Here is a 27,555-nt window from a genome sequence, read left to right as displayed (position 1 = left end):
ATTCTTTGTTTTAAAGATTTATTTATATTTACTTCATGCATATGTTTTATGCATTCAGTGGAAGCCAAAGAGAACATCAGATCCCCCGGGAACTGGTATTACTGATGGCTGTGGCTGCCATGTATGTTCCAGGAATGGGAATGAGCCCTCTGCAGACGCAGCAAATTCTCTTTACCTGCTGAGCCATCTCTCCAGCTCCCAGTCTCTATCTGAACAGACAGATTGTTTGGAGGAAAATTCCAAGATGTGGGTATGTTACGTGTGGGCTTCAACTGCCCTGTTTATAGACTTTGTCTTAGGACAGCGACATACGAGGACCAGGTCTCTCTCTCCCTCTCTCTCTCTCTCTCTCTCTCTCTCTCTCTCTCTCTCTCTCTCACACACACACACACACACACACACACACACACACACACACACATCTCCATTGATTTCAGAATAAAAATGAAAAGATGGAAACTTGTCTGCCCCTGGGAATCAGGTATCTGCACCCTCCCTCACAAGATGGCTTAGAACAGAGATACCATAAAAATCTGAGGAGGAGACAGAGATGGCTCATCAGTTTAGAGTACTGTTGCTCTTCCGGAAGATCTGATTTCTACTGCCAGCACCCATGTAGTGGCTCACGAGTATCTATAACCTCAATTCCCAGGAATCTGATACCTTTGACATCTGCAGCACTAGTCACACATGTGGTACATGAACATACACACAGCAAAACATGAAGACACATAATTAAATAAATCTTAAAAGTAATTTTTAAGAGAAAGCTGTAAAAGGCTTGCATTCAGCTATGAGTTGTCCTAAAAAAAATTAGGGTTCTAACTTCCCGAGCTTGACTGACTCAACCCCTTAGAAACCACATTGATCAAAGCAGAGATTACAGTTTCAAATTTATGGTAGAACAAGAAAATGGAAACAGAGATGAGGTAAAAGGTGTGCGACCACATAACTTATGTTGGTTCGGTTTTGTTGCTTTTTTTCGGCATAAAGCATTATGAATCTTACTGGACCTCAACCAAAGAACAGTATGTTCCTTTAAAATATTGTTAGACAGGTTTTAATTTTTAAAACAGGATATCTTATCCATCACCCCTGGTCTTTCATATTAATTAAAATCTAAGGATTAATCATAGTATGAGCTTCTATATTCAACTAAAATATAGCGAGTGTTGTCCTGGGTAGAAATTAAAACCCTTATGATGTATTAGTAACTTACTTTCCATATCACTATGGTAAAATGGCCGAGAAGAAGTCACTGTAGGAGGAAGTGTTTACCTTAGCTCCCAGTCCATCGTGGGGGGGAGGCGACTGGGGGCAGCAGGAGCGTGAGCCTGAGGCAGATGGTTGGTCACACTGTGTCTCAGGTTGGGGAGCAGGTGAATGCTGTGGTCACCCACTTCTCCTTTCGGACCATGGCATGATGCTGCCCGCCCACATTTGGGGTGTGTCCTCCCACTATAGTTAAGCCGCTCTAGAAATGCCTCACGGATATGCGCCGAGGCTTGTCCCTTATGTCTTTCCAAGTTGACAGTGCTAACCAGTGGGAGCAAAGGGCAAACGGGAAAATTTTAGTGAAATATTTGGAGCCATCTGTGTACATCTGCAGTAAGCTATACATTAGAATACTGCATATTATAGCTTATAATTATACTTATACCTATTATACGGGTAATATATATTAGTAGTATATGTTATGACAATATACAGTATAGTATAGATTATATAATTATAAGCTTACATATGTATAATTTCATGTATTATACTTACATGCACTTTTGAAGAAAAACATGGGGAACTTATTTGTGCCTTGCCTCACAGTTCTGAATTAACAATCCCATCTCTGAGTAATTGCTAGAGGTGGCCTTGAACTGTGTCTGCGCCATTGCATGGGGCACATTACCTCAGCGGAGCTCAGGAATTGCTATATCCGCCGTGTACATCAGCCCGGAGCCGGTGTGAGCAGGGCAGGGATATGCCCGTTAACAGGGTGAGAAATGGATGCAAATGAATTCTCCAACCTCCCAGCAGCCCCCACGCCCACTTCTTGCCCTTCTCCGTCCCCATGCCAGTTCTGGGAGAAAAAGGATGAATATCGGGAATGATGTTCCCTTCCTGTCTCAGTGACCTAGAGGGAAGAGTGTGCAGCAAGGCGTGGTGCTGCGCTGATGACGCAGAGCCGGAATACGACGCAGAGCCCGCCTGCAAGCAAGAGGTGAGGAAAGGAGAGTTGCGCGATGGAGGGCTGCTCTGACAGCTCTGCTCTTTCTCTCCTGGGTCCCCTCTCCAGAGCCTGGGCACCCGGGACTGCCTGAAGCCTGACCACAGGCATGGGCCCCTTTCTGTTGAAGAAGACGGCGGGGGTGGGGGTCATCATAAAAATCTGTTTCAGTGAAATCAGTTAGCCCAGCGTGCTCAACGAGCCCCGTGATGTGAGTGGCCACTCCATTACATCAAAGTCTGATGTAAAAAGGAAATAGTGAGGCCATATCACTCACTGAGAGGTTGGAGGTAGCCCTTGCGCGTCTCTGTTCAGGTGAACACGGAGAGGGCATGCAGTGTAGTAGTGCCTGCTGCTGGGTCTCAGCCAGATCTCTTTGCAGGACCTACACCTCGGTGCTCCCGAAGCTGCCCAGAACCAGCTGTGGGCCTCTGCCCCCTACTTTAAGGGCCGCTGTGTCTGAGGAGCCACATATGTCTCTTCCTATCCCAACGCCAGGGACTGATGAAAGTCTGGGCCACCCGGGTCCTTTGGACTGAGCCTGTTTGCCACAGCACCGTCTGCGGTGGGGTCCCCCGGCAGAGCCCGCAAGCCCGCAAGCTTCCGCCGTGCTCTGCTGATCCCGGACCTGTGAGCCAGTCTTCTCATCTCAGGGACCTGTGCTGGGACAGGGCCTGACGTGGGACACTGACTTTCTGTCTTTGTGGGCGTAGCCTCTAACAGATGAGCCATCTCTCCACCCCTCACATCTTCGTTCTTAGTACAGGGAGAGAGTCTGCAGAGGTGGGAGGGTTTCCTCCTGACTCCCTACCTAGTCAAAGGTGCAGAGTCTCTCTGACGCAGATGCATTTCCTGTCTTGCCAGGGAGTGGTTGCTTTGCTCTCTTTCACTGTGCTGAGGGAGCAGCCACCCGAGAGCCACTCTGTATGATCGTGTTCACACAGTTCGCTCCTCCTCTGCTGTTAGGAGGGTCTTAATATTTGTCGTCGAGACTTCATCTTGTGTTTCCCAGACATTCTCTTGTGGGACTTCCTCCAGAGACATTATCCTTGGACACCAGTGACCCAGTGTCAGAGACCCCTTCCTCCTCCTCCTCCTCCTCCTCCTCCTCTTTCTCCTCCTCCTCTTCCTCCTCCTCTTTCCCCTCCCCCTCCTCTTCTTTTTTTCCTGCCTGCACCTGCAAATCTGCTTGCAGGAGGCTTTGGATAAGGTGATGTTGACCAACAAGAAAGGAGAGGTGTGAGGCTTAGCTGGGGTCTTCAGCCGTCCACAAAGCAGGGAGCATGTGTGTTCTCAGAGAGAAGTCACCTGCCTTTCCTAGCTGGCCAATGATAGCTGGGGGATATAGGTCCTCACTCAGATATTACTATCCGCATCTAGTGTTTCACTGAATGCCATGATGATGATAAGATGGGTGAACTGCTGGTGAGGGCACATACAAAACACTAGATGCCGGGTAGAAGTGAATTATCAGCTAATAACACTCTCTGGACACAGCCCCAATAGCAATGCCAAAGAAATTCTCAGAACATTTAAAGCATTCTTAAATACCAAAACTGTAAAAATCACGTTATTACACATATGGATATTTACATGCCCTCCCACTAGTTATCTTTAAAAAGGAAAACTACTACTAGGATGGCACCAATATTATAATCATTTCACATGTGTCTGTCTATTGAAAACATATTATAATCATCTCATGTGTGTCTGTTGAAAACACTCTGGCTGCAGTCTACCAGTGGGCAGACCAAAAATCCCCAATGTGCTGCAAATCTCAGCTGATAGCTCTGTTGCATGTCTGTCATCTAATCTTCATTCCTCAGTTATTTGACTGTCACGTAATATGTGACAGTCACCTTACTTACTGTGTTCTACAACAAACAGGATGAACAAGCTTGGGGCTGAACAGTTAATGATTTTTCCACACAGCACAAAGCTATAGCTCAACACCTTGCCTGGCTCAACTGTCTACGAACTTGGAAGGCTCTAAAAGTCATATTGCTACAAACTGTTACATATCACTACAAACTGTTACATATCGCTACAAACTGTTATTTAGTATACAATATACTTAAAGCCCATCCTCTGGCCAACTCACTTCCTTTAAGCATCTCTTAAAGAACAGTTGTTGAAGAAACTGCCCGTGTTTGAGATTGGAAAGTTGGCTCAATGATTAGGAATGCTGGTTGTTCTAGAGGTCACAGGTTCAAAACCACATGGTATCTCATAACCATCTGTAACCATCCATTTCCAGGGAATCAGGATGCCCTCTTCTGGCCTCCAAAGGCAACTCGGGCACAGGCATACACGAAGGCCAAACACTTACACAGATAGAATCAATTTTTTAAATTAAAGAAGTTCTAGTGGTATTAAAACAAAGGCAAATTAATAAATTACTCCAGATTAAGGGAGACCAAAGACAAGGGGCAATGAAATATAATGTATGATCCTAGACTGATATAATTGAATAGGAATATAGACTGCAGTATTAAAGTAGTATATCAATGTTAAATTTACTGTGATTAGCTACTTCAACGTGAACAATGTTAAATTTACTGTGATTAGCTACTTCAACATGAACACGTAAGATACAACCCTTCACAGGAAATACACAATCAAGTACTACAGAATAAAAGATTACAATGTATGCAACTTATCCTCAAACAGTATTCTATAGGTCTTTGTTAGCACGTAGATACTAACCTATATACATTCTCTTACTTATGTGCTCAAACAATATTACCATAGTTTAAGTGATGGCTGGAGTCATAAGTCAGTTGATAGGCGCTTGCTAGCATACTCAAGGCCTTGGATTCAATCTTCAATATTGCAAAAGAGAAATCATTTAGGTAGCATCTACTAACAAATAAATTCGAATGTGCATTCAGTTTTATATATTGATATATATTATATGTGAGATACAGAAACAAATAAAATGTGACCAGTAGGCAATTCTGGATGAAAGACCTTTGTACCGTTCTTGTGAGTTTTCTGGTCATTTGGAGTTAGTTCCCAAAATGCAGCTGTGAATAAGTGGGGTTTACACACCTCCTCTCATACCTTTTACACGTACACAGCACTGGAGCGCAGTAATACAGATGTGAGCATTTTATAAGAAGGGAATGGATGTTGGAAAGCCTAGGAGAGGGTGGCTAATGTTGGGACTAAATACATATTCCCTTCCGTTTGTGAAAGTTTGTAAAATTTCTTGAGAGTTTCAGCTGCACGGGCTAGCTAAGTCTGACTGGGCTGAGAGGCTTTGTGGGACTTGAATCAGCATTGGATTGTGGTGCCATTGATCAACCAGGTATAAAATAAATTCACATGCGGGCATGAGAGTCAGAGTAGCACCCTCCGTGACTGGGGAAAGAATGATGGTCTTCAAAATAGACTCATGCAGTAGTATGTCACCATTTGGATAATGTTGGATTAAATCAGCAAACAAGAAAATATCTTAAGCTGGGGAAAAGAACCAGACGCAAGTTTTAAGGAAGCAAAGGAATGGAGACTTATCTTACGATTTATAAAAATCCAATCTTCCCAGTCTTGGCCTTTTGCTACCCCTCCATTAGTGACTGAGGCAGTGGAATTCCCCACAGAGAACTCTTTTGCAGAGTTACAGATGTTGAACTGAGTCTCCAAAGAAGGCTGGGGGAGGTAGCAAATTGAATATCTATGAGATGCATTTGGGAACCAAACTGAGATAATGGAAAAATGATGCTCATGTGAACTATACTCCTTCATGCTCAGAATAGAGGCTTAGGTGCTAAGTCCATTAAAAAAAAAAAAAAAAGAACTTGTGCAACTGTCCTGGGAAGACACATAACTCACACCCAAACCACACCAACCCTGATGCTGCCTCCTGCCTGCCTTCACCTTTCACAATGAACAGCTACAGCTTTTATTCAGGAAAGTTGAGTTTGTTTACAAAAAAAAAAAAGAGAAAAAAAAAAAAAAAGCTCCATTGATCATTGATTAATTTATTTTATGTAGCATTTATTTGTTCCCACACGCTATATCTTTTTTAAAGGTTGCTGAAGTACACCCCCTCTAGGGAAAATAAAAGAGACTTAAATATTCAATGCCCCCCCCATCCTGTGCTGTTTACTTTGGGGGGCAAATACAGAACACTCTATAAGAAATAGAGACTTTGAATGGTTGAGACTTCACCCTCTGTGCTGGCACGGTGCCACATGTTAAGGACGAAGCCTCTGGTGTTCCTGAAAGTGCCATGGGATTCATAATAGCCCCGTGTGTTTGACATCTCATTTGTCTATGTCACTGGAAAGATGGAAAGCCAAGGGCATGGCTAGGGTCTGGGCTTAAACAAGCCGGGGGAGAGTACCACATAGCCCATCACTTCCTACTCAAGCCAGATTCCCCCCTAAAGATCAGTCAAAGTGCCAGTAAAATTTAGGCCCATGTTTCCCAGACCATGAGGAGCTCACGACAAACAGGCTAAAGGGGATGCACTAGGGGATTGTGTGGTATGTGTGCCTACTGCATAGAAGAACCTGCCCTAGCGACTATGGGGCCCTAGAGCATCACTGGGGAGCAGAGGCCCTCGCTGCTCACTGTATGTATGTGTCCCGTCTAATGATTCCATTTTCATCCGGGGTGGAAGTTGAGTGTGAGTCTAATCCGAGTGTCCAGGTCACTGGTTGAAATCATTTAAAAACAGGGTAGCAGCCGCCGTCTAAGGGCATTCAGAATTGGTTTGTTGAGTGAGATTACCCAGAGGAATTTGGGGATCCAGACATGAAAAATACAACCCTGATTCTTAAAAGCAGGGTAGTTTACCCACTGTTCTGTGGGGAAATGTCCTAAGAAAATGTGGGACCCCTTAAGCATGCTTCTTTCTATCTGTGTGCATACCCTTCCGCTCTCTCTTTTACCCAACTGCAACTGCCACCATTTCATTTTATTCATTGTCACAATTAGAAAGGAAACCATAATTTGAAGGGTTTGTTAGCAACTCCGCTACTGTGTCCTAATGGTTTGTGTAGTTGCTAATGACCGGAGTGCCACAGAGGAGGTCTTTGTATCAGAACTATATCACCACAGGGACTGTGCAAAGTGAGTGTCACCTAATCAGATGAAAAATGTAGAATTTCTTCAGGGAACCTGTGAGGCTGTAATTCTAAAATGCCACTAATGTGATGTGGAGCGTGAGGAGGGTCCCATTTCTGGCCTCTTTCATCCCCTCCTTTAAATACTTTTGGCGAAAATAAAAATTGTCAAATTGCATTTGTAATAGCAGAACTTGAAGCAATAGGAACCGTCTTGAATGTGCTATGGAATACAGAAACAGAACCTGGTAAGCATTTGGTGTGCCAGGAGTGTCATGGTATGGGTCTGGGTATAGGGAGGGGCCCACGTGACGAATCACCACCATTTAGTAGTCTGCCTGAGTACCTACAAGAAAATTATTTAAAAATGTCAATTTCACAATCAGTGTGATAAAATATGCTGGTGTATGTATTGCCTTCTCAGTGAACGTGTAGTCGTGGCCACACCCTTTGGGAGTGGTTTCTGATGCTTTCCTTGACCCAAGAGAGGGCAAGCAACTTCCCCTTTACCTTAATTGGGTCACATCTACACCAGAAACCATGCCCAAAGGGTGTGGCCACTACTACAAGTTTACTGGCAAGGCAAGATGTCACTACAGGTATATGTATGATTTTTGTCACAAAATGAGGTCTTGAAGTCCAAGCCCTTTATCTCCTTAGTGGGCCTCAGTTTCTGACTCAAGCTGCTGGCCACAGTTGGACACTCCCACCCACTCCATCTGGCTAGGCCCATCTATCAGCTCACTCATGATGTGGGTTCTGTGGAATCTGTGATTTTGGTTGACCTGTTGTTTCTCACTGCTGTTCAGCATCTCTAGGGTCAGTCACAGCAAACTAGGATCTAGGAGAGACTGAAGTTCAAAGGGACATTTGGGGAATACAGCCACATATAAGGAAGGACACTGCTAGCTTTGTGTGAGCATCACGATCATTTAGGATCAGGAAGTATGACATATGACTGTGTATATGCACTTGCAGGTTTGAGCACATTTACATGTACCATATATGCATGTGTATATATACATAAGTTCATGCAGGTATTTATTCAGACTGCTGTTTTTAGCAGTCTGTACAGGAGGTACAATTACATTTGAATTTTCAGATAAATTATTAATTTTATAATAGGTAAAAATCATAGGATATCTGAAACATAACCACACTAAGAGAGTGTTGTTAGTACAAAATTGAAATTTAATAGAGCATCCTATATTGTCAGGCAACCTGACATGTACATATAGATGCATATTCATATTCATATCCATGCATATTTATATACATAGGCATGTGTGTGTTGTGTCTGGAATTTGTTATGTCTATGTATATATGGGCATCTATATTTGTATCTATATGGCTAGGCATATGTGTAGGTGTCTGTGTTTGTAACCATACATAAACACATGCACACACACACACACACACACACACACACACACACACACACACACTTTACCAAGGACAATTCGAAGAGGTGCAAAGGTCTAAATCCACCTAATGCCTAATTCTTTCCAGTCCTTTCTTTGCCACTTTTTTCTAAGTGTGTCTCTGAATAGGCAGTGGCAAGAACAGGTATGGCACTTGACTGGTGTTTTTCAAAGGAGTTTAAATCTCTTGTGTCTTCCTTCCTGGCCACCCTAGTGTGAAGCCACTGTGCTATGGAAAATGCCTTTCAATTCCATGGACTTAGTTTGGAAGGATCAGAAGTCCTTGCAGTTCTCAAACATACAGAAGTATGTTTGTGCCTTAGACAATAAAACTAAAGTTCTCAAATCGCTGGCCATGTACAAACAAATTCACCACTAAGTATTAGCCCGCCTAGAACTGACCTCCTTAGTTCACAAATCCTCTGAGTCTTTGTGTGCAAAACATTGCATTATAATTACCATGTAGGGCTCTCCTAAGAAAACATGAAGTAATGCTTGTAAACTACTCTGGGCAACACTAAAAAGATGCGGTAAGGCTCGACGACACATGGCATTCAGAACCGGAACACCCTTCACTACACAGCACACGGGAGCATCTGTGTAGGCCACCGTCTGAAGAGGCAGTGCACACATTCCCCACACTGCTGAGAAACACAACTGAGCCCCTAGCGATGAACTTTTTTAAAGGACTTTCTCTTGTGGGTGGCTGTGGGCAGTTTTGGAAAAGCAAGTGGAGAGTCTACCACAGCTGCCATTGTTCAATAAAATCCCTGCAACTGTGGGCTTCCCTGGTACACGGTCCAAAGCCAAACTCCACTTCATGCTCGGAAAGTTTGCTCAGTGTGCTGGAAGCATCTTGAGGCTATGAGAATAAATTTTCTCTTTGATGCTGACACATTAAAATAGATCCCCAAAGTCCTTTGTAGTCAAAGATAGATAGCCTTTGAGATTCCCTGTCACAGTGAAATAGATTGTCCTGGTTTTCAGTGAGAGAGAGAGAGAGAGAGAGAGAGAGAGAGAGAGAGAGAGAGAGAGAGAGAGAGGGGATAACCTTTTAAATTATTTTTAGTTAAGGTTTAGAGCACATGGATGTTTTCATAGGACACACAATTCCTTTTAGCCAAATAAGGAATTTTTTAAAATTTTTGTCTCCTCTGTACAAATATATTTTTAAAGCTGCCATATCTTGAAAACCACAAAATCAAGAGTATGCTGTATAATAATATCATATTGCACCCTCCCATCTTATCAACCGTCATTCATCTGTAACTTCTGAGGAAGAAAGCAGATTTTTTTTTTTAAAGGATCTTCTTTTGAAGTGTGTTTGACAGTAACAGAAGAAAACGCCATTGTAAGATGCTACTGGGTGGCTCTAAACTCTCATGCTGACCTTTTAACTTTAAGACATCTGTCACATCCGGTTCTCCTCGGGACTACAGTAAACTTGTCAAGGCAGATTGCTGTTAGACTTGAAAGTAACTGGAACAAGCTGAAGGGTTGCCCTCTCCCTGCCCCTCCCGCCCGCGAGGATCAATGAACTTCAAAGAACTTGTCAAAACCATTTGGTGTTACGCGTTGGCATAACCATAACCATACCAGGCTTGTTAAGGAAGCTTTTTATCGGGTTCATTTCCCACCCTTGCCCATTACTGTAATGCAGGTACATCTGGCTGGATGTAGACTTCAGCTTCCCATATGAAACGCTAACACAAGTCAAAAGAACAAATACAAACAACTGGAGAGGGAGACACTTTAATTGATGACCTCGTGCTAATTGATTTGCGGATTAAGTAAGATTTGTCTGATGTCCATGTCTCCAGCGAGATAAAAATAACTGTGAGCTTGTACCATTGTATAACTAATGATGGAGAGGTCGGGGTGTTTGGCTTTCAAAGTAGAAATCTACAGGAAGAAAGGACCGTGGAAATGCTGTCGCCCCGGGAGATGGAGTGGGCTGACGGAATGCAGTCAGGGACAGTTCCGTGAAGTACTCGCCATCCCATCCCAAGTTTCGTCACAATTAAGGGAAGCCCACTGCAGGGCTGCTGGGCACCTCCCACTCTCCAGACCTCAGGGAACCCTCCACATTTTTACTCAAGTCTGCTTCTTGTCCTCGGGTTGTCAACCTTAGCAAAGAAGATTTGGCAACAATATCGGTCTGCTGAGGTTGCTGTAACAAAATGCCCACACACCCGGTATTATCATTTAAAATTCGAAAGCTTTTATCGCTGGGCAGGACACTCCTGGCCTGCCCAGGTTGTTACCTTCTTACCACCATGAAGTAGCTAAGAGAAGCTGTCTCTCTGCTGTCTCTTCTTAGAAGGCCCTGCTGACCTAGGACCCCGCTCTTATGACGAAAGTGAACCGTAATTAACTCCCTATAGGTCCTCCATCAAAAGGAGTTGGAGCTTGGGGGCTTCGCTGTAGGAACTTTTAGAAGACACATAACCCATAACCACACTAGTAATAAATAGAGTATATATGTTTGGGCTGGTTCCTGTTGGGGCTCTGGCCAGCAAATGTTCTTCTGTCATCTTTGATAAACATGCAATTAACATCAAAACATTGAGTGCCATGTTTTACCAAGACATGTAAATTTAGCAAGGGGGGGGGGAGAATGTTACAAAAGGACCATTTTCCCTCAAGAACAGTTTTGTAGCTGTTCTTTGTAGCTGATGTTGGGCATTTTAAATGTTGACTTCCTTTTAGAAGAATGCTGCTTTTTTGTACAGCTGTCTTTGCAAGAAGACCAATATTTTGAGTTTAATTGTCCCCCATAAGCCACTAATTATTGTCCTATGGCAGGAGAGCCAATCCTGATTAAATTCTATTTTCCTAAGTACAGTAAAATGTGTCCACTCTCTAGTCTCCCTTTCCCCCTAGACTCGCAGTTAGTGGTTGTGTTTGTGAAGATATGATATTGAAAAGAGAAAGGTAAAAGATTCAGGTGAAAGTCCCAATATGGGTGATGGAATATGAGCTATAGAATTTCTTGGTCTGGTTTCTCCTTTTCTAAGTAAAGATTGGGATGGGGTTTAACTAAGGAAGTAAGATTCTTTCATTCAAAGAAATAAAGTAGGAAACTTATTTGATGAAACTTTTGGCATGCAAACAAAGAGAATAAGTTATTGATGAGAAACAATCTTTGGATTATAAGATTAGAGACAAGCCCCCACAAAATGAAATCATAGAAGTGAGATTCTGCAGGATATTTTCTCTAGCTAAAACCTATCCTGACAAGAGGAAAGAAGTCAGTGGCCCGAGGCAGCCTTCCCCATCTATAAATGGGGATTGTATTAAGGGAAGACTCCTGGAGGAATCTTCTGAGCGAACAGCATCAACCTAACTAATGAGCAATTTCTCTCTTCTTCTCCATGTGTGAAGTGTAAGGCCAGTGTAAGAACTGTAAGAAGGAAGGATACTCTGGCTGCTCCTTCACCCTCCTGCTAGAGCTGGGACTCACAACCAATGCTGTATGACTTGTTGAGTACAGACTAAATCTTTGTTCTCACTCTGGCCCGGATGCTTTAAAGATTACCACCAACAGATGCAGGACCTTCTCCACATAATGAGCCATGGGAAATTTCCCTCAGACTCAGACAGGGCTGTGGATCCAAACAGCTACAGAGAGTTCCAGGCAGGGATGTGCCAGGCTGCCATAACCATCTCATTTGCATCCTGTTGGTTGAACAGCCTGAGTGCTGGAAGCTACGTTAGGCATCTGGGGAGAAGTACCGCGGCATGCATTTCATCCCTTGCCCATGAAGAGCTTTACCAGGTCTAATTCATCAGCACAAATCTGCCCATGTCTCCTTTACAACAGAGAGTGAGGAAGAAAGTGTAAGCATGCTGTTGAGGTATCCACTCTTTCATTGATTTGGTAGGCTGTGTTATCGCAGCTGCTGTGACCCTGCCCTCATATTCTGATGGAGAGATCATGGCATTGCTTTAGCAAAGACAAAGAGGGAGGCCAGAGTATATATCTCACTGCCCCGACCATAGTTACATAACTTCTATAACCTTAGTTGCCTAATCTGTAAATTCAAAGTTATGCCTCCACCTCAGAGAGACGCTGAAGTTTTCTGTAGTCTAGGACCTTGGTGTGACTGACTCTCTCTCTAGGACACTTGTTAGTTAGTGAACTCAGTTATGGCTTCCTTATCTGTAAAATGGGGATGACAGAAACACTTCTTTTACATTCGGTTGTTTGGGCTTGAAATGGGTGGCTAACATAAAGCAAAGTATTCCGGACAGTGTTTTGTAAATGGCAAGCACTCCGTGCCTGATACTTACAACCAATCTGTAGCAGGGTCTACACATAGGACTTGCTCCATAATTTCTCCTGCTCCTTCCTCTTTTCTTCTCCAGTTGTCTCCTCAAGCAAACGTGGCAAATCTAAGTGGGGGTTGTGTAGTGTAAAATCGTTCTACGTATTTTGAGTAGTCTTCTTCTAGGCATATTCCCTAAGGACCGTAAGGTGAGAGATAGCTAAGGTAGGGAAAACGTATTTCTATCATAATGTCTAAGCCCTACACACCAAATAGGGTAAATTTGTAAATTTTGGCAAGACTCTCAACCTCTCTGTTCTTAGCAGGCTAAACTTTAAAGTGAAGAATTAAATTATGTTGTATCTGGAATCCCCTTAAACACAGAAACACATGAGCCTGTTACCATGGGTAGAATTGTGTGCCCAAGGCCATTAGCTCAGCTGGTGCAAATTCGGCATTGAGACCAAAGCTAAGATCATGGAGCAACACTGGCCAAATGAGTTGTATATTGCAAGCTGTGGGCAGATGAGGACACGTGGCAGTGGATTATTTTCAAATCCACCAGCTAGTCAGTCTATGCTCTACTAACAACGAGCAGGTAGCTCAATTTCAGTATACTCAGAAGAGAATGGGAATAATACTACAGTAGATGAGGTTGAAAGACGCTAGTTGGGATGATGTTCTGTGTTTATAATATCCAGTTCAACCCAGAGAGTATCAGTTCGAGCACCTTTGTGATGTTGGAGAAGAAAACTAAGGCTATACAATCAAAAGAGAGAAATATGGACTTGGAGTTCACATGGTTGGAAAAAATTAATTGGATAGATTGAGGGTGGATTTGCTAATATCCTGGAGTCCTTGTGAGAGTCTAGGGTGGTTCTGTTGACTGCAGGTGGAGACTGTCAAAATAATGGAAATGGTGTTAAAGTTCAGTAGCAAATGAGGAAACCACCTCACTTTCCACAGTAGTTGTGAAGCAGATACAAGGAGGAGATGCTGGAGGTGAGTGCACAGGAGAGATGCCTGTCCCTCCTCCTAAAGCCTGGGTACCTGTGATGGCAGGAGGGAGGCAGCCCACACGCTGCACAGCGTGGCCGCTGAGTGATTCTATTTCAGCACCTAATGAAGTGATTAACATCAGACAAATGAAGGCACCCTTACGAAACGGAGACATGATCAAGAGCTGTCTGGGAAATGGCATCCAGTTAGCACAGAGAAATATGCCCCTCACAGTTCATTTCCTCAGGCAGGGTGTGTAGGTGCCGAGTTTAGCTCTCAGGTGTGATTGGATCTCCAGGCTGCTCCCTGGGACAGAGATATCCAGAAGTCAGGGGTCTGACAGTGATGCATCACGGAGTCGGATGCCAAGGCTGGTTATGATCTGGGTGACAGAAATGAATCACCCCTGAATCTGCTGACGTTGGCAGTGTGGGAGGAGCCAGAGCCTGGGCTTTGCAGTGTTTCTAATGAGAAACAGGAAGTTAACTCTGCCAGGAACTCTGTGTGTGTGTGAGAGAGAGAGGGGGGAGGAAGAGAGAGAGAGAGAGAGAGAGAAAGAGAGAGAGAGAGAGAGAGACTGGGTGCTTAATAATGCAGGGAACCTCCCAGTCCAGACCACTACCTACCCTAGAGCACAAGACATTAGGAAAACAGAAGTCTCAGCATCTTTGGAAGAGATGGTTTACATGTAGCCTTTTCTGTCTCTCTTTTCGGATCTTACTATGCATAAACTAGGATGATAAAACCACCAAAGACAAACATATTTGCTGGTCACTTGCCCACTGGCATCGGCAAGCCAGTCACAAAACTTGTCAGTGAACAAAATCGTTGCTGTAGTTATGCATCCACAAATTGATGTCTGTTGCCATTCCTCTATCGGACAAAACAAGAGCTGATGCCTTAAAATTCTCTATTGGCGCTGTGTTTCCACACAAAGTCCTTTACACAGTTTGGCTCGTCAAGAGTTAAATGAAATCATAGTGACATGAAGGTAACTAAATCAAAAGATGCACGTGGTCTTGGTGGGGCAAGGGACAGGTGGGGTTCCTTGGACACAGCAAGGCTGGGGACAGGAAAAACTGGACCTAATTCAGGGGGAGGCCGGGAAAGCCGAGAGGCTGTCTGGCTGCTTTGATTCACACAGTTAGGTAGAGATGAAGCCGGTGGAGCCCCGGAAGGCAAGGGTGGAACTTGCGAAGGAGAGGTCCAGAGGAAGGCTGTGAAAACAAGCATCCTTTCTTAGTGGGATAGGAAATCAAACGCTCCCTCTCTATGAGAGGTAGGAAATAATCGTACTTTCAACAGCTCCTGGGAAGCTAGCATTAGAGAAATCGCTAACCCCCTTGATCACACAGCCTCGGGTCATGCTTTGCAAGCTCTTGTACTTTCAGATGCCCCTAACTTTCCAGATTAAACAGACTCTGTACATTTATAGATGCACGGCTCATCAGTGGGGTCTCTGTTTATGGTGCCGGAGTTCATTTTGTTTTCTTTTGTTTTTAAGCAGATCCAGATTTTACCAGGTCCCGATTATAATAAAGTAACAGAAATGTTAAGAGTGGGGATTTGTGAGGGCAGCTCTGAAAGAATGCCTTAACATTGTCGCTGGGAAGCAGTGGGACGCCTTGCACAATTATATTATCCCAAATTATTGCTTCCTGATGTTTTTCAGAGTTTGAAAAAAACAAACAAACAAATGATGTGTCATATCTAATCTCCTTTGTCCTCGGATCTACCATAATAAATATTAAGGGAGTACATTTATCGCAGTGCTTCTCAGGTGAAAGACAACAACCATTAATTTAAGCCTTGTGCTGACAACCCTTGGAAGCAGCATTAGAATACCTAGTGTCAATTCTAAATTATGCTCTGCAGTTTATCCAGGCTAGGTAGGCGAATGCTGAACGTTCTTGCTTTTCTTCACTCCCAGAAGAGTCCCAGCTTTTCCCTCGGCGTCGTTTCTCTCCCATTAACTCCATTTTCTCCTTCTGAGCGCTCTGTCCAAAGAGTTTTGGAGCATTCAATTCATTTTCCGTGCTATAGCCATTCTTACACTTTTCATAAGCACTTACCTCTCTCTGTCCTTTTTTTTATATTTTGTTTTGTTTGCTTGTTTGTTTGTTTCCTGTAAATGGGAACCAGAGAGGATTACATTGAAGTATAAACTCATTCAATGATTTTTACTAAGGATCTCAGTCTATCAATCATTCTTGTAAATATACCTTTGTATGTATATCCCAATAAGCCCATACTTATAAGACGCTGAAGAAAATAATTGCTTTGAGTTTTTTTGTTTGTTTAGAGTGGTGTGTGTGTGTGTATATGTGTGTGTGTGTGTGTGTGTGTGTGTGTGTTTTCAAGAAAAGGTGTGTTTAACTAATATCTCAAATAAAAAGACTGGAGAATTGAGGCAAATCTTCCTACATTCACACTCCAGTTTTCTGTAATTCATAAATACCTTAAGTTGATAAACAGTAAGGTTTGCCACTCAGTTTAAACAAAAGACAAGTGTGAATGAAGGTTTGCCTAATCCTCTGCAGGATCAGGACAGTGCCTAAGAGCTGTGCATAGTCCACGGCCTAGGGAAGGAGTCTGCTTGCTACATCTTAGAGTTGATGGTGTAAGTTGCTTTAGGATGCCATCTAAAACCTAGAAATGTGTAAGAGGAAAATATATAAATCAATCAACCATTTCTGTATATCCCCATTCTCATATAATCCACTTGGAATGGGTGTATACACCTGGCAATAAAAACAGGAAGATGTTTTCTAGCTTTGCTATTCTAATTAGCGCTGGCTTGCCTTCATTGGGGCTCCGCAAAATGTTTCTAACTGGTATAACAGGAAAATAATACATCTCATAGATTTACATCTAAATCACCTTGGATTTGCCTTTGCTTTCTCAAGCAAACACAAGGTATTTCTTTCAAAAGTACTGGTTTATTTGGCTTCAGTCTTTGAGCCCTTGAACTGGTGAGGAGAGGAAAGTATTATTAATTCTGCCAACTAGACTCCATTCCGTTCAAGCATCATGCCCTCCGCCTGCAGAATCTGCGGCCTTCGGGTTTGTGCAATGGAGTGTCTTGTCAGGCAATACGATCTCAAGGCGTGTATCCATTGAATATTTCTTTTATGATTATTTGTTTATTACAAAATATTTCCTTCAATTTATGAAGTACAACATTACTTACTAAACCAAGAACCCAAAAGTAGATAAATCAGAAATTGAGCCTTGACATTGTTTAAGCTCAATAAAACTCAGCTCTGGGTTAGGCATAGCAATCTTTTCCACAACAGGGATGGAATATTTAGAGGCTGGATAATAAGAGGACAAGTCTAATGTTACATGCAAATGCTTTATTGTGAGCTACAGTGTCCGTTGCCCATAAAATATGACTCTTTGATCCTGTGCCTGCTTTTGCTTTTCTGCATTTGGTTTTCTGACTTCTCATAAACAGCTTTTTAGTTGCTGTTAATCAGAATCCAGCGAACAGGGACACTGAAAAGTGTAAGGCCTCAAGGTTACACTTCTTATCCCCAGGCATGTGTTCTCATAATTGTGAACATCTGGCCCATCTGATCACAGCAAATCTCAAGTGGACGTTGTGTTCAGCCTGGTGTTCGCATCCAGCGGTGATGTGATGGGAGAGGCCTCCGCGCCTGCCTGTGTGTTAACCAGCTAGTTAGTGTGAGAAAGTAGGAAAGGCGGATTGTCTTTCCGGTACACACGGTTCCAGACTTTGGCGAGGAGAGAACTGCAGAAGAGCTTACACAAGAGCAGGTGGGAGCCTGTGTCCTGCCTGCCCAGCACAGATACACCCCTCCCTACACATCCGATCTGCTTTAAGAGAATTCGTGCCAGTTCCTTCTCAGGGCATCAAACAGGGACCATCTTACCTGTGCCCCTTAGCACTCTGTGCTCTGAAGCTGGAGAGAATGAGGTAACCTCTGCACCATTAAAGGGTGTTTACAGTGTGGTGGTGTGTGCCAGGAATCTCAGAACTCGGGGGCTAAGGCAAGAGGGTGTAAAGTTTGAGGTCAGTCTGGGCTGTGTACTGAGTTCCGTGTCACCAAGGAGGACGCTGAGCAGAAGGATTGCTGAGTGTTCGGTTTCCTTTGAGGGGCAAGGATTACTGTGAGTGTTTGGGTCATTTCAGCAGGGAAGGGATAGCAGGAGCACAGGTTTCACAGTGATGGAACTAGGAGGCTGAGCCTGTTCACGCCGCGGATCGGGAAGGATGAGGAGCAATCACTGTTCAAGGACATGTCCCATGCCTACTCCTACAGTGAGGCTCCCCACCCTAAAGATCCACCAGTCTCCCACAATGCAATCGCCAGGATTTAAGATATAATCCTTAAACATTCAAATCATGATGGCAATTATAATGGGAAAGCTTTATATGCTCTGAAGAGAAACAAGTGTCTCTAGCCATTATATAAATATGACGTCTGTGTGTATAATTCTTATTCCATGTGTATGTGGTTCATAGGCTTGCGTAACAAACATGTTTAATATTATCTTCCCCCCCTCTGCATATAACATGTGTCAAGTGTTCCTAGGTGAATGAATTTCTTTCCGTTTCCTCGATTTCTTTCTGCAAACCATGTTTTCCTTCGTCCTGTTCGTTCCCGTCTTTCTTCTCAAGCAGGAAGACAAAACAGTATTGTGACTCATGCTGGTTTGTTCCTTTCCGGCACGTTATGCTCTGGTGCCATGGCTGCCCCTAGAACTTTGTTTGTGAGAGTGAGCAGGCTTCAGCTCTGGCTCATGACAGCTCCCAGAAGCTGCTTGAGAGAAAGCCTATGTTATAAATACGTAATTATAAACTTGTCAAAAGAGACATTATTTACTCATTTGTCCACCATGGCTCCCTTCAGTCTACCTCGCAAGTAAATCTATATTTAGCCACTATCGTATTGATCTGCAGCTAGAGTAGCCTGCGATGTTCCCACAGAAATACAACATTTTAAAAAGGCGATAAGATTCACTCCAGGTTTCAAGTCTCATCTCGGTGGAAAATAATGGGAGAGGAGGGGGAAGCTCTTCACCACCTGTCAATTTTGCTCTTCTTTATCTGGTTCCGAGATCTTCAACAGAGGGTCTGTCTGTCTGCCCTTTTACAATGCCATGCATCTTCTAAAGCCAAACATTGTGGAAATCCGTCACGAAATTCTCCATAACTCCCGGATTTGTGTGGTCCGAGTGTCCATCATATGGCTTTGTGTTGTTGATCTAGTAGGGTTTGGGCTGGGGAACAGGGTTGTTTTGGCTTCATTTTTACTCCCCTGGAAATATTGGTAACCTCACAGACTCTATGACTTAAGTAATATTCCAGTTGCATTAAGTAACAAATGAATCTTCCGGAACAATTCATTCATGAAGCAAGAAACTGACTAGAATAAGTGTTGTATATACTAGCTCAGATTAAACACATAAGGGATTGTAAATAACCTTGACCCCACACAAACTAGTATGCCAGTGTGAAAACTTAAAGAAAAATGCCAGTGTCTCTTAATGTCCTTCCCTTGAAGTCAAGGATTATTTTTCACAATCCTAACTAGTAAAAATTACATTTATTTAAGGACTGTATTCATGTGTTGAGTGGGTGGATAACAGTACTCATTTGAAGAGAGTGAGTTGGATAGAAAAGATCCAATCCGCTAGTGATCTTTCTGTAACCTCCTAGGCAACATCACAACATCAATAACCGAACAGTAATTGACATCATTGCTGATTTAGAGACAAGGGGACTAAATGCCTTAAAGTTTAAAGGACTCGTCCAGACATAGAGTTAGCACCTTCTAATGGCTGTGGTTTAAAGACTCCGGGCTCAGGATCAATCATTTCCAGGGCCTTATTATATACAAACAAAGTCAAGGGAAAAGCTGATGCAGTTTCCAGGGATCTTTTTACAAGGGAGAGAAGGGTCTAGCCCCCTGTGACATGTAATTCTGTGCGGCTCTGCCTTTGTGAGAAGTTGATCAATATGATTTTTGTGTTTCACACCTAATGGATGCGCACGAACTCTTGGTTCAAGGGGCTAATTAACTATCGTTTGGATCGGGTGTTAAATTCTCCCCAAAGCATGGCTCTCGCCTACAAAATCAATGAGGACCATATTAACACCCTCTTTTATATCCAGTTCTATAACCAGGAGAATGGGATCTGCCTGTTGATGAGACACTGTGGGAAACCCATCTTTTCTATCTTAAAAAAAGAAAATGGCGTTCAACACCACGGAACTTTTAGTCCTATATACAAGTGGATCAGCAAATCATGCTATCTCCTTTCTTTCTTTCTTTCTTTCTTCCTTCCTTCCTTTCTTTCTTTTTTCTCTCTTCCTTTCTTTCTTTAAGACCTCAATCCTTATTTAAAACAAGTCACAATTTCTTTCTTTCTTTCTTTCATAAATATGTATGAGAGACTGGGCCTGTTTGGAAGTAGTCCCTGACAGCAAAAGCAATCAACTCTCAGTCAAGATCACTCAGGTCTTTTTCTCTGTTGAACTGCTCACTGATACGTAACCTGAGAAAGTCGCTTCAGGTCTTTGGAGCTCACTGCGGCGTGATCTGTAATACTTGCCGCATAATAATATCGTCATAGATGTTATACACATGAAGTCTTGACTTTCCCAACTGTTTCAGGCACATGCTGGGGAACATGGAATTACTGGGAATGTGTGGTGGATGGAACTTGGTCTTTAAAATGATTACAGGTATGAGGGAGTGTAGTATGAATCAGTTTGTACTCAACCATTGAAAACGGGCTTGCCACTTGTCATCCAACTTGTCTGGCCTTGTAAGATGACGTCAGCCACACTCCTTGACACCAAGTGTCTTGGATGTGCTTCTTGCCATGTAAGTTATACATATAAAAGAGGCATGTGTTATTGATTGGACCCTTGAACACAGCTTATGAAGCATACGCTACAGTTATGGACGTGGTAGAGGTGTGGAAATTAAGGCAGAGGTTGTGATAACTGTTAAAGCTTGTGTTGTAACTGTTAAGTGCTGAGAACTGTGATAGAGTGCTCACTTAGCAGGTAAAAGGCCCATTGTTGAGCCCCGGCACTACAGACAGAGAACAAAAGTATTAATGTTGAGCTAGGACTTAAATTTATACTCTAAGTGTTCATATTTCCCCTATAACGTGGATGTCTCCTGATCATGAATGATATTGAACAGCTAAGGTCAATAAAAAATAACAAGTATTATGATTATCAGTGACCATTCTAAATAAATCAATATTTAAATTATTCATTAAAAAAAAAGCTAATTGTTCTCTGCATGCTTGTACCAGTTAGCTGTTGCTGTGTAACAAACGAAGCTTTAATAAAAGCAGCTTGGACTAGAATGAGCTCCCAAGCTCTTCTATGACCCTGGGCTGTCTCATGGTTCAGTACTTAGATGGCAGGGTATCATCTCGGGTAGCTTGTCCCTGTCTTCCTGTGTTCCATCACCCAAGGCTGAGGCTTGTTCTCTTGGACACTACAAAGCCAGACCGAGTAGAAGTGTTTTAAGGCCTTTGTATAAGATTACACACCACAGTTTCTACTGCCTTCTGTTGACTGAAGCAAGGCCTCGTGTCACTATCATTACAAACACATGTTGAAACTATCCCTTGACTTCTAGTCAGGGGACAACACATCACACCGCAAGGCACACGGGATGGAGGGGAACGTGGCCATTTTTGGCTGAATGGATCATTATAATGCACTTCACCTGTTAAACACACAGCAGTATGCATTTTCTTTCTAATCACATTGTCGAGGGCAGTACATTAAATATCCTTTTAGCATGCAAGTATCTGTTTCCAGAAGAAAAAATATTGTCTGTCTCTTGGGATCCGATTTTCAAACTGTGATTAAAGATCATTGTGCGATGATAGTCATTTCAAATTTGACTTACATTTCTCCATCTTGATACCTTAGGCGTCATTGCTGCAGAACCAATGTAATAGAATTTCAATTGCGCTACTCCAAATGGCTGGTGCCCGTGTGGCAAATTCTGCACACTGGCACTAACTGTCCCACCAAGGGATGCTCCTCCTTCTGTGAGTTACTTCTAATTGGGCCAGTCACTGTATTAACATTAATTAGCAAATTCATCTTTCAATTTCACTTCCCCGGAGAACAGATTCAGTTGGAGTTGGGTAGGTAGGGAATTTAATTAATCTACCAATGAGTTAGAGTTTTCATTAGGTGTTTTGGCCTCCTTTCTCTCTGTCTCTACCTCTGTCTATCCATGTATCTATATGTGCATTTAGCTAGATTTTATATACTCACCTGTATATATTTATATTACATACATGTATGTATATACATACAAGCAAATTTGAACTGAACTTACCTAACGAACTTTTATTAGGAAGACAAAGAAGCAAGGCATGTCTCTCTAAAACACAATATGTCATAAACTGTATCTTTTGGATAATTTGGAAGATTTCTTTTTACTGTTTGCTTTGTTTCTTATATTTAACTTTTGTGGTGGCAGCATTCTTATAGTCAATGTATCGCTAGCCAGATATATAAACACCTGGCATTTGTGGCCTAAGAACAAAGGACATCAGTGTGTGAGACTGCAATTCGATAGAGCTAATTTCAAATGCAATTAATGCTCACATTTTCTATGTGCCCTGTTGTAGACTTGTTGTCTAAAGAATTTATTGAAATAGATACATTTAATTAAATTCTTTCCAGCACTTGGGCAAAGATACAATTTAAGGTGTGACATTCTACTTAAGGAAAAGAAAGAAAAGGATTGGGTAACTGATTCCCCCCACCTCCAGCCTGTCCTCTTGTCTTAAGGACGTGTAAATTTCAGTTAGGGAAGGATATATGGGAACCAGTGCTTCTTTTTCAACTTCCGTGTGGACATTCACATGCCACACTATGATTCTAACGTGTCTTTTGGTGATGCTGATGGGAAGTTTATAAAGCATGGACTGCCATGCAAAGTAGGCAGCGAATTTGCATGGAGCCTTAGGGTGATAAAATTCTACTCCTAACAACCTGCTTCTTTTTCTCATAACAGTGAAGGGCTATGAGTTTTCTCTATGACACAACAACCATCTGCTTCTGTGAACTCAGGGCCATGACCTTTCTACACGCTCTGTCTTTTAGGTTTCCCAACTTGCGCAGCCAATGGCAGACAGATGTTCTAAAGCAGCGATTTCCCTGTGTGTAATAGTTCTCCGTGTATTGTATGGCACACGAGGAATTAAGATGGGAACTCACAGAGTATCCCTCCGTGGCTCACCTCAGCACTGAGGATGCAGACAAAGATTGTGAGTTCCAGCCCCAAAGACTAAACATATAATACCACACCTGGTCTGTGAAAGACACCCGCCCCGCTGCGAACTGGGGCTGCAGCCAGCTTTTACTGTAAACCGCACATCTATAAATGTTAACATCTACAAATGTGAGCAAGGGGGCGCCCTTCAGCTGTTGTGTGTTGGGGGGAATCAAGGTTCTGCAATAAGAATTCGACAAGGCCTAGAGTGGCAGAGACAGAGACAGTTTATAAAGATGGAATATGCACCCCGTGAAGGGTTGTGAGTGGTTGAGATGGTTGTTGCATAGTGCCAGCTTTCCCCTGCATTTGCATATCCTAGGTCATTTATAGAGAGGGTTCCAGTCTAGCACTCTGTAAAATAATCTAGCACAGATTCTGTTCAACGTTTCTGGAACTCAAAACTGCTCCAGGCCTTCTGCTTTGTGGTAACGGAGGGCTCTTGTAGAGAACAAAGCAAAGAGCTCAAAATTGAAATCAGAAGAGCAGGGTTCTAATCGGGCAGAGTGTCATTAGCTAATCTTTCCTAGCCTCAGCGTTCCCACCAGCTAAATGGCGTTGTCCCTCAAGTTCGCACTGCTTTCCTATCTGTTTTATGAAGAGTACCTTCCTCCCTCACAGGCAAGGGTCTACCAGTCTCAGTTACATCCCTTATATTTGCAATTTAAGCTTCAACTTTTCCATTGAATGAAATGTTCTGGAAAATGCATGGAGACTTTGCTTGGGAAAAACCATAGGATCCCATTTTAAGCAGGACTAAGTACATGTTGCAAACCAACCAAAGCTATAACGTGTTAGTAGAGTTCACACAATCTTTTAAAAATTATTCCTGGATAATCCCATACTTATGCAATGGAATGTGATCATATTCAACTTCACCCCCCCCCCTCCAGATTGCCCTCAATGAATGTTGTGTCCTCCTCTTGGTTTTATTAATACTCCACTAAAACCAGTAAGTGTCTCCCAAATGTGCAAGGTTCGGGGCTATCCACTGGAGCATGGGCAACCTACCAGTGCTATCACCCCACAGAGAGTGATTCTCCCTCAGCCAGCAGCTGTCTAGTGCGAGGAGCTTCCCGGGGAGTTCCTCCCATACATGCTCAAATCTTGGCTGGTTCTGTCTTGTTCAGATGTAAAAGGCTTAAGGCTACAGTAAGGAACCACAAAAATTAGCACTCCCATGGTTAGGGAGAAGGTTTTTACCGTAGATAAGAAAGAGAATAGCAGGGGCCTATGGGAGAGTCTGCTGAACCATCTCCTGGGACAGAGAAAAGTCAAGGAGAGGAGCAGACTGGAGATCGCTCGGGCTATGGGAGGAGAGAAGACGGAGAGTTCTGCCCATGATGAGGGCTTATGGTAGAAGGAGTGCAGGTTAGCCGGAACCTGGAAACGAGTGTAGGGCTCTGTCTGCTGGGGGCTGTGGGGTTAATAGAGAGCTAGATGCCCTTTCTAAAGGCTGGGGGCCTGAAGGAGCCGGTAAGAGAGCAATGGCTTCCCCTGGCAAGTAGAAACCCATCTTACAAGGTATCTGGGGCATGCCAAGTGTTTGCAGGGTCAGAGTCCAGCCTCAGCTGAGCCCAGACCGGCAACCTGGGGGTTTGGGACCTGACATTGTGTAGGTAACCACAGCCCGAATGAGCTCTTGAGTACAGCGGCATTTCTCAGCACTGCTCCCAACAAACGCGGCCTAGAGTCTTCCTTTCGGAAACACCCCAGACACATACATTTCTGACCTGAAATCAACGCCTTCAGGCCCATCTGTATGGGAATCACAGCGCCAGGTGTATCTACCTTTGTTTCTAATGGCAGGAAATTAAAGAGGACGGCAACAAAACTGTAATGAATGGGAATGTGTGTGCCCACCGTGAATGGGGAAGTTCACCTTTCTTTGGCAGAGTGTGCCAACATCCCGGTGACCATAAAGCAAGAAGGGCAGGCAGGTGGCAGGGTGTCCAGTGTCCCTGTTATTTCACTGGTTCTCATCAGTCTTCAGGGATAGTGAACGCTGTGTTCTATGAAAGAGTCCACACTGTAATTATGAAAACCCGTTATCATCTCTCGTACAAAGCAAACACATCCGCATCCTGTCCATCCTTTCTGTTGGCCGTGATAAACATCATAACCAGCAGCGTAAGCAGCAGCAGCCGAGGGGAGGCTAACACTTCCTGATCGCTGTCCCCCTCTGGGGGGGGGGGGAGATGGGGCAGGGATTCCAGCTCCATCTAACACTGAAACCTCTTGGAGTGCTGCTGACTGGCTCTCTCTCATAGGCAGCTGCATTTTTTCTACATTGCAGACCCACCACCCCATGAAGAAAGATGGTTCTAGAAGCTCTCATTTCCATCCTAAGTCAAGGTAGTCTCATGAAAAACATGGCGAGAGACCAGTCTTGCCACGCAGTATTCAGTTGAGGGTTCTCCTCTGGCACTATGGAGTGTGCCAAGCTAACACAAAAACTAATCAGCACCATGGCTAAGAACGCAGGCTTAGTCTCCATCAAATATGCTGCCTCTTCTTTCTTCTGCCCTTAACTCACTGACTATCCCAGAACAAATGATACAATCCATCAGCTCCTTCGTTTCCTCAAGATAATGGACATAATCAAACTTACATAGGGGTGTTACATGAAAAATAGAAGCGAAGTTTGCCGGGCATAAGGAGGAGCAGCTACCCATGGCCACTATTTAAATCCAGGATGGTATTTCCTTCCCGCTCTGAAACTGAAACATAATCGTCGGATAATGGCCGTCTATTGGATTTTGACTCTGATTTGGGTTCTATCAGAGAACATGCAGTAGACATAAACTGCTCTTACTTCAGGCTGCACAGATCCCTGAAGCTGCTTCACAAATGGGTCTCCAGTGAACTGAAATTGCTTGAGCAGATCAAGTAACCCTCCCAACCAGCAGAGCCCTTTTCCTCTGATAATGTGAGAAACGTCGTGCATTTTCAGGGAAGCAGCGAGGCTGTCAGATGACTCAAACGATAGGAACTCCGTTCTGCTCTTTACCTTCACGCAACCCGAATCAAACTCTGTCCATCCCACACTGTGCCCCGTGCCCACCTCGGATAAATGACAGAGAAGCAGCTGCTTCGGGCTGAATCTTTGATGAAGTCGAAGCGAAGAAGATGACAGGATTTGTTTGGGGCTAGCAAGACAACATTTTCTTTTTTTGTTACAGAGGCAAGGAGAGTCCCAACTCGCTGGCTAGTCTGCAACCAAGCCCCAGCGCTGGCCTCTAAGACAAGCATAGATCTGCTTGTTAGGCCCATTTTTACAGACTCTACAACCCTTCCTTTATGATGTGGGCCCTGGAAAAGTTGTGTCCTTTTTTATGACCCTCCTGTAGCCGGAGGCTTCCACACCTGCCATAGCCCTTGGTGTGAGCAGATCCTGGCAGGAGCTCCAGGTTTAGAAGCCTCTGTGCCAGAGGCAAAAGGCTTCCCTGAGAGACCTTTAGTGCCCTAACCTTTATAGCAGGGGCTCTCAAATTTTAATTTGCATGAGAATCACCTCAGGGGGTCCTCATTAAAGATTCAGGTTCTGTAGCCTCTCTGGCCTGTCCAACTCCTTAGGTTTGAGTGCATTTCCAGACTTGATTTTTCTAAGCTTCCCATCCCACTGCGATGCTCGTGGTCACCATGGAAGGCAGCTGGAGAATACTACTCGATGCTACGTATTAATACTATTTCACGAATCTGTGATTATAGAAGTATATAGAGAGAGGGCATATGGCCCCCATGGGCTTCACAGGTGGTACCACATGGTGTCAGAGGCAGTATCACCATGAGTTTGCATTCATCAGCATCCTTTACCTGGCATGCTCAGGAGCAATGGGGTGAGAAAACACGAGGCGATAATAAATAAAAACAGTTACCTTTCAAAGAGTCTACTGCCTTTCCCGTGGTGGTAGAGTCAATAGAGAGAGTGTGATCACTTAGGCAGGAGCAAATTAGTGATGGCTACTGGTTCTGTTCTCCTCATTTGCACACGGAAATGAGAACTTAGCAACTCGCAAGCCTTGCCCCAGCTCGGGTCCACGCGAGGCACCAATAGAAGTTTTGTGTTTTCTGTCCCCTGGGAAGGCAGTTCAGAAAGGTGCTGTCTTTGTAACCTCAGGAACTCCCAGTCACCTTTTTTTCTTTCCTGCATTTGAGACTTGGTGCACATCCACCTCATAATTGCCTCACATCGTACGATCTCACGCTGCTTTCTATCCGAAGCACTAGAGTAGACATTACAGTGTGATTCCCACTGTCCAGGAGGGCACATGGAGCCAGAGC

At 43.6% G+C, this 27,555-nt stretch overlaps 1 protein-coding gene across 1 annotated transcript in view; it reads left to right on the top strand.

Moving 5' to 3' along the window:
• Positions 1-27,555, top strand: part of Gpc6 (glypican 6) — a 948,689-nt gene that overhangs the window by 769,948 nt on the left and 151,186 nt on the right. The window lies entirely within an intron of this gene.

The sequence above is a fragment of the Phodopus roborovskii genome, unplaced genomic scaffold, assembly GCF_943737965.1.
Source record: "Phodopus roborovskii unplaced genomic scaffold, PHOROB, whole genome shotgun sequence".
NCBI classification, from domain to species: Eukaryota; Metazoa; Chordata; class Mammalia; order Rodentia; family Cricetidae; genus Phodopus; species Phodopus roborovskii.
The sequence above is the reverse complement of the archived record's forward strand: the minus strand, read 5'-3'. Positions and strand labels throughout refer to the sequence as shown.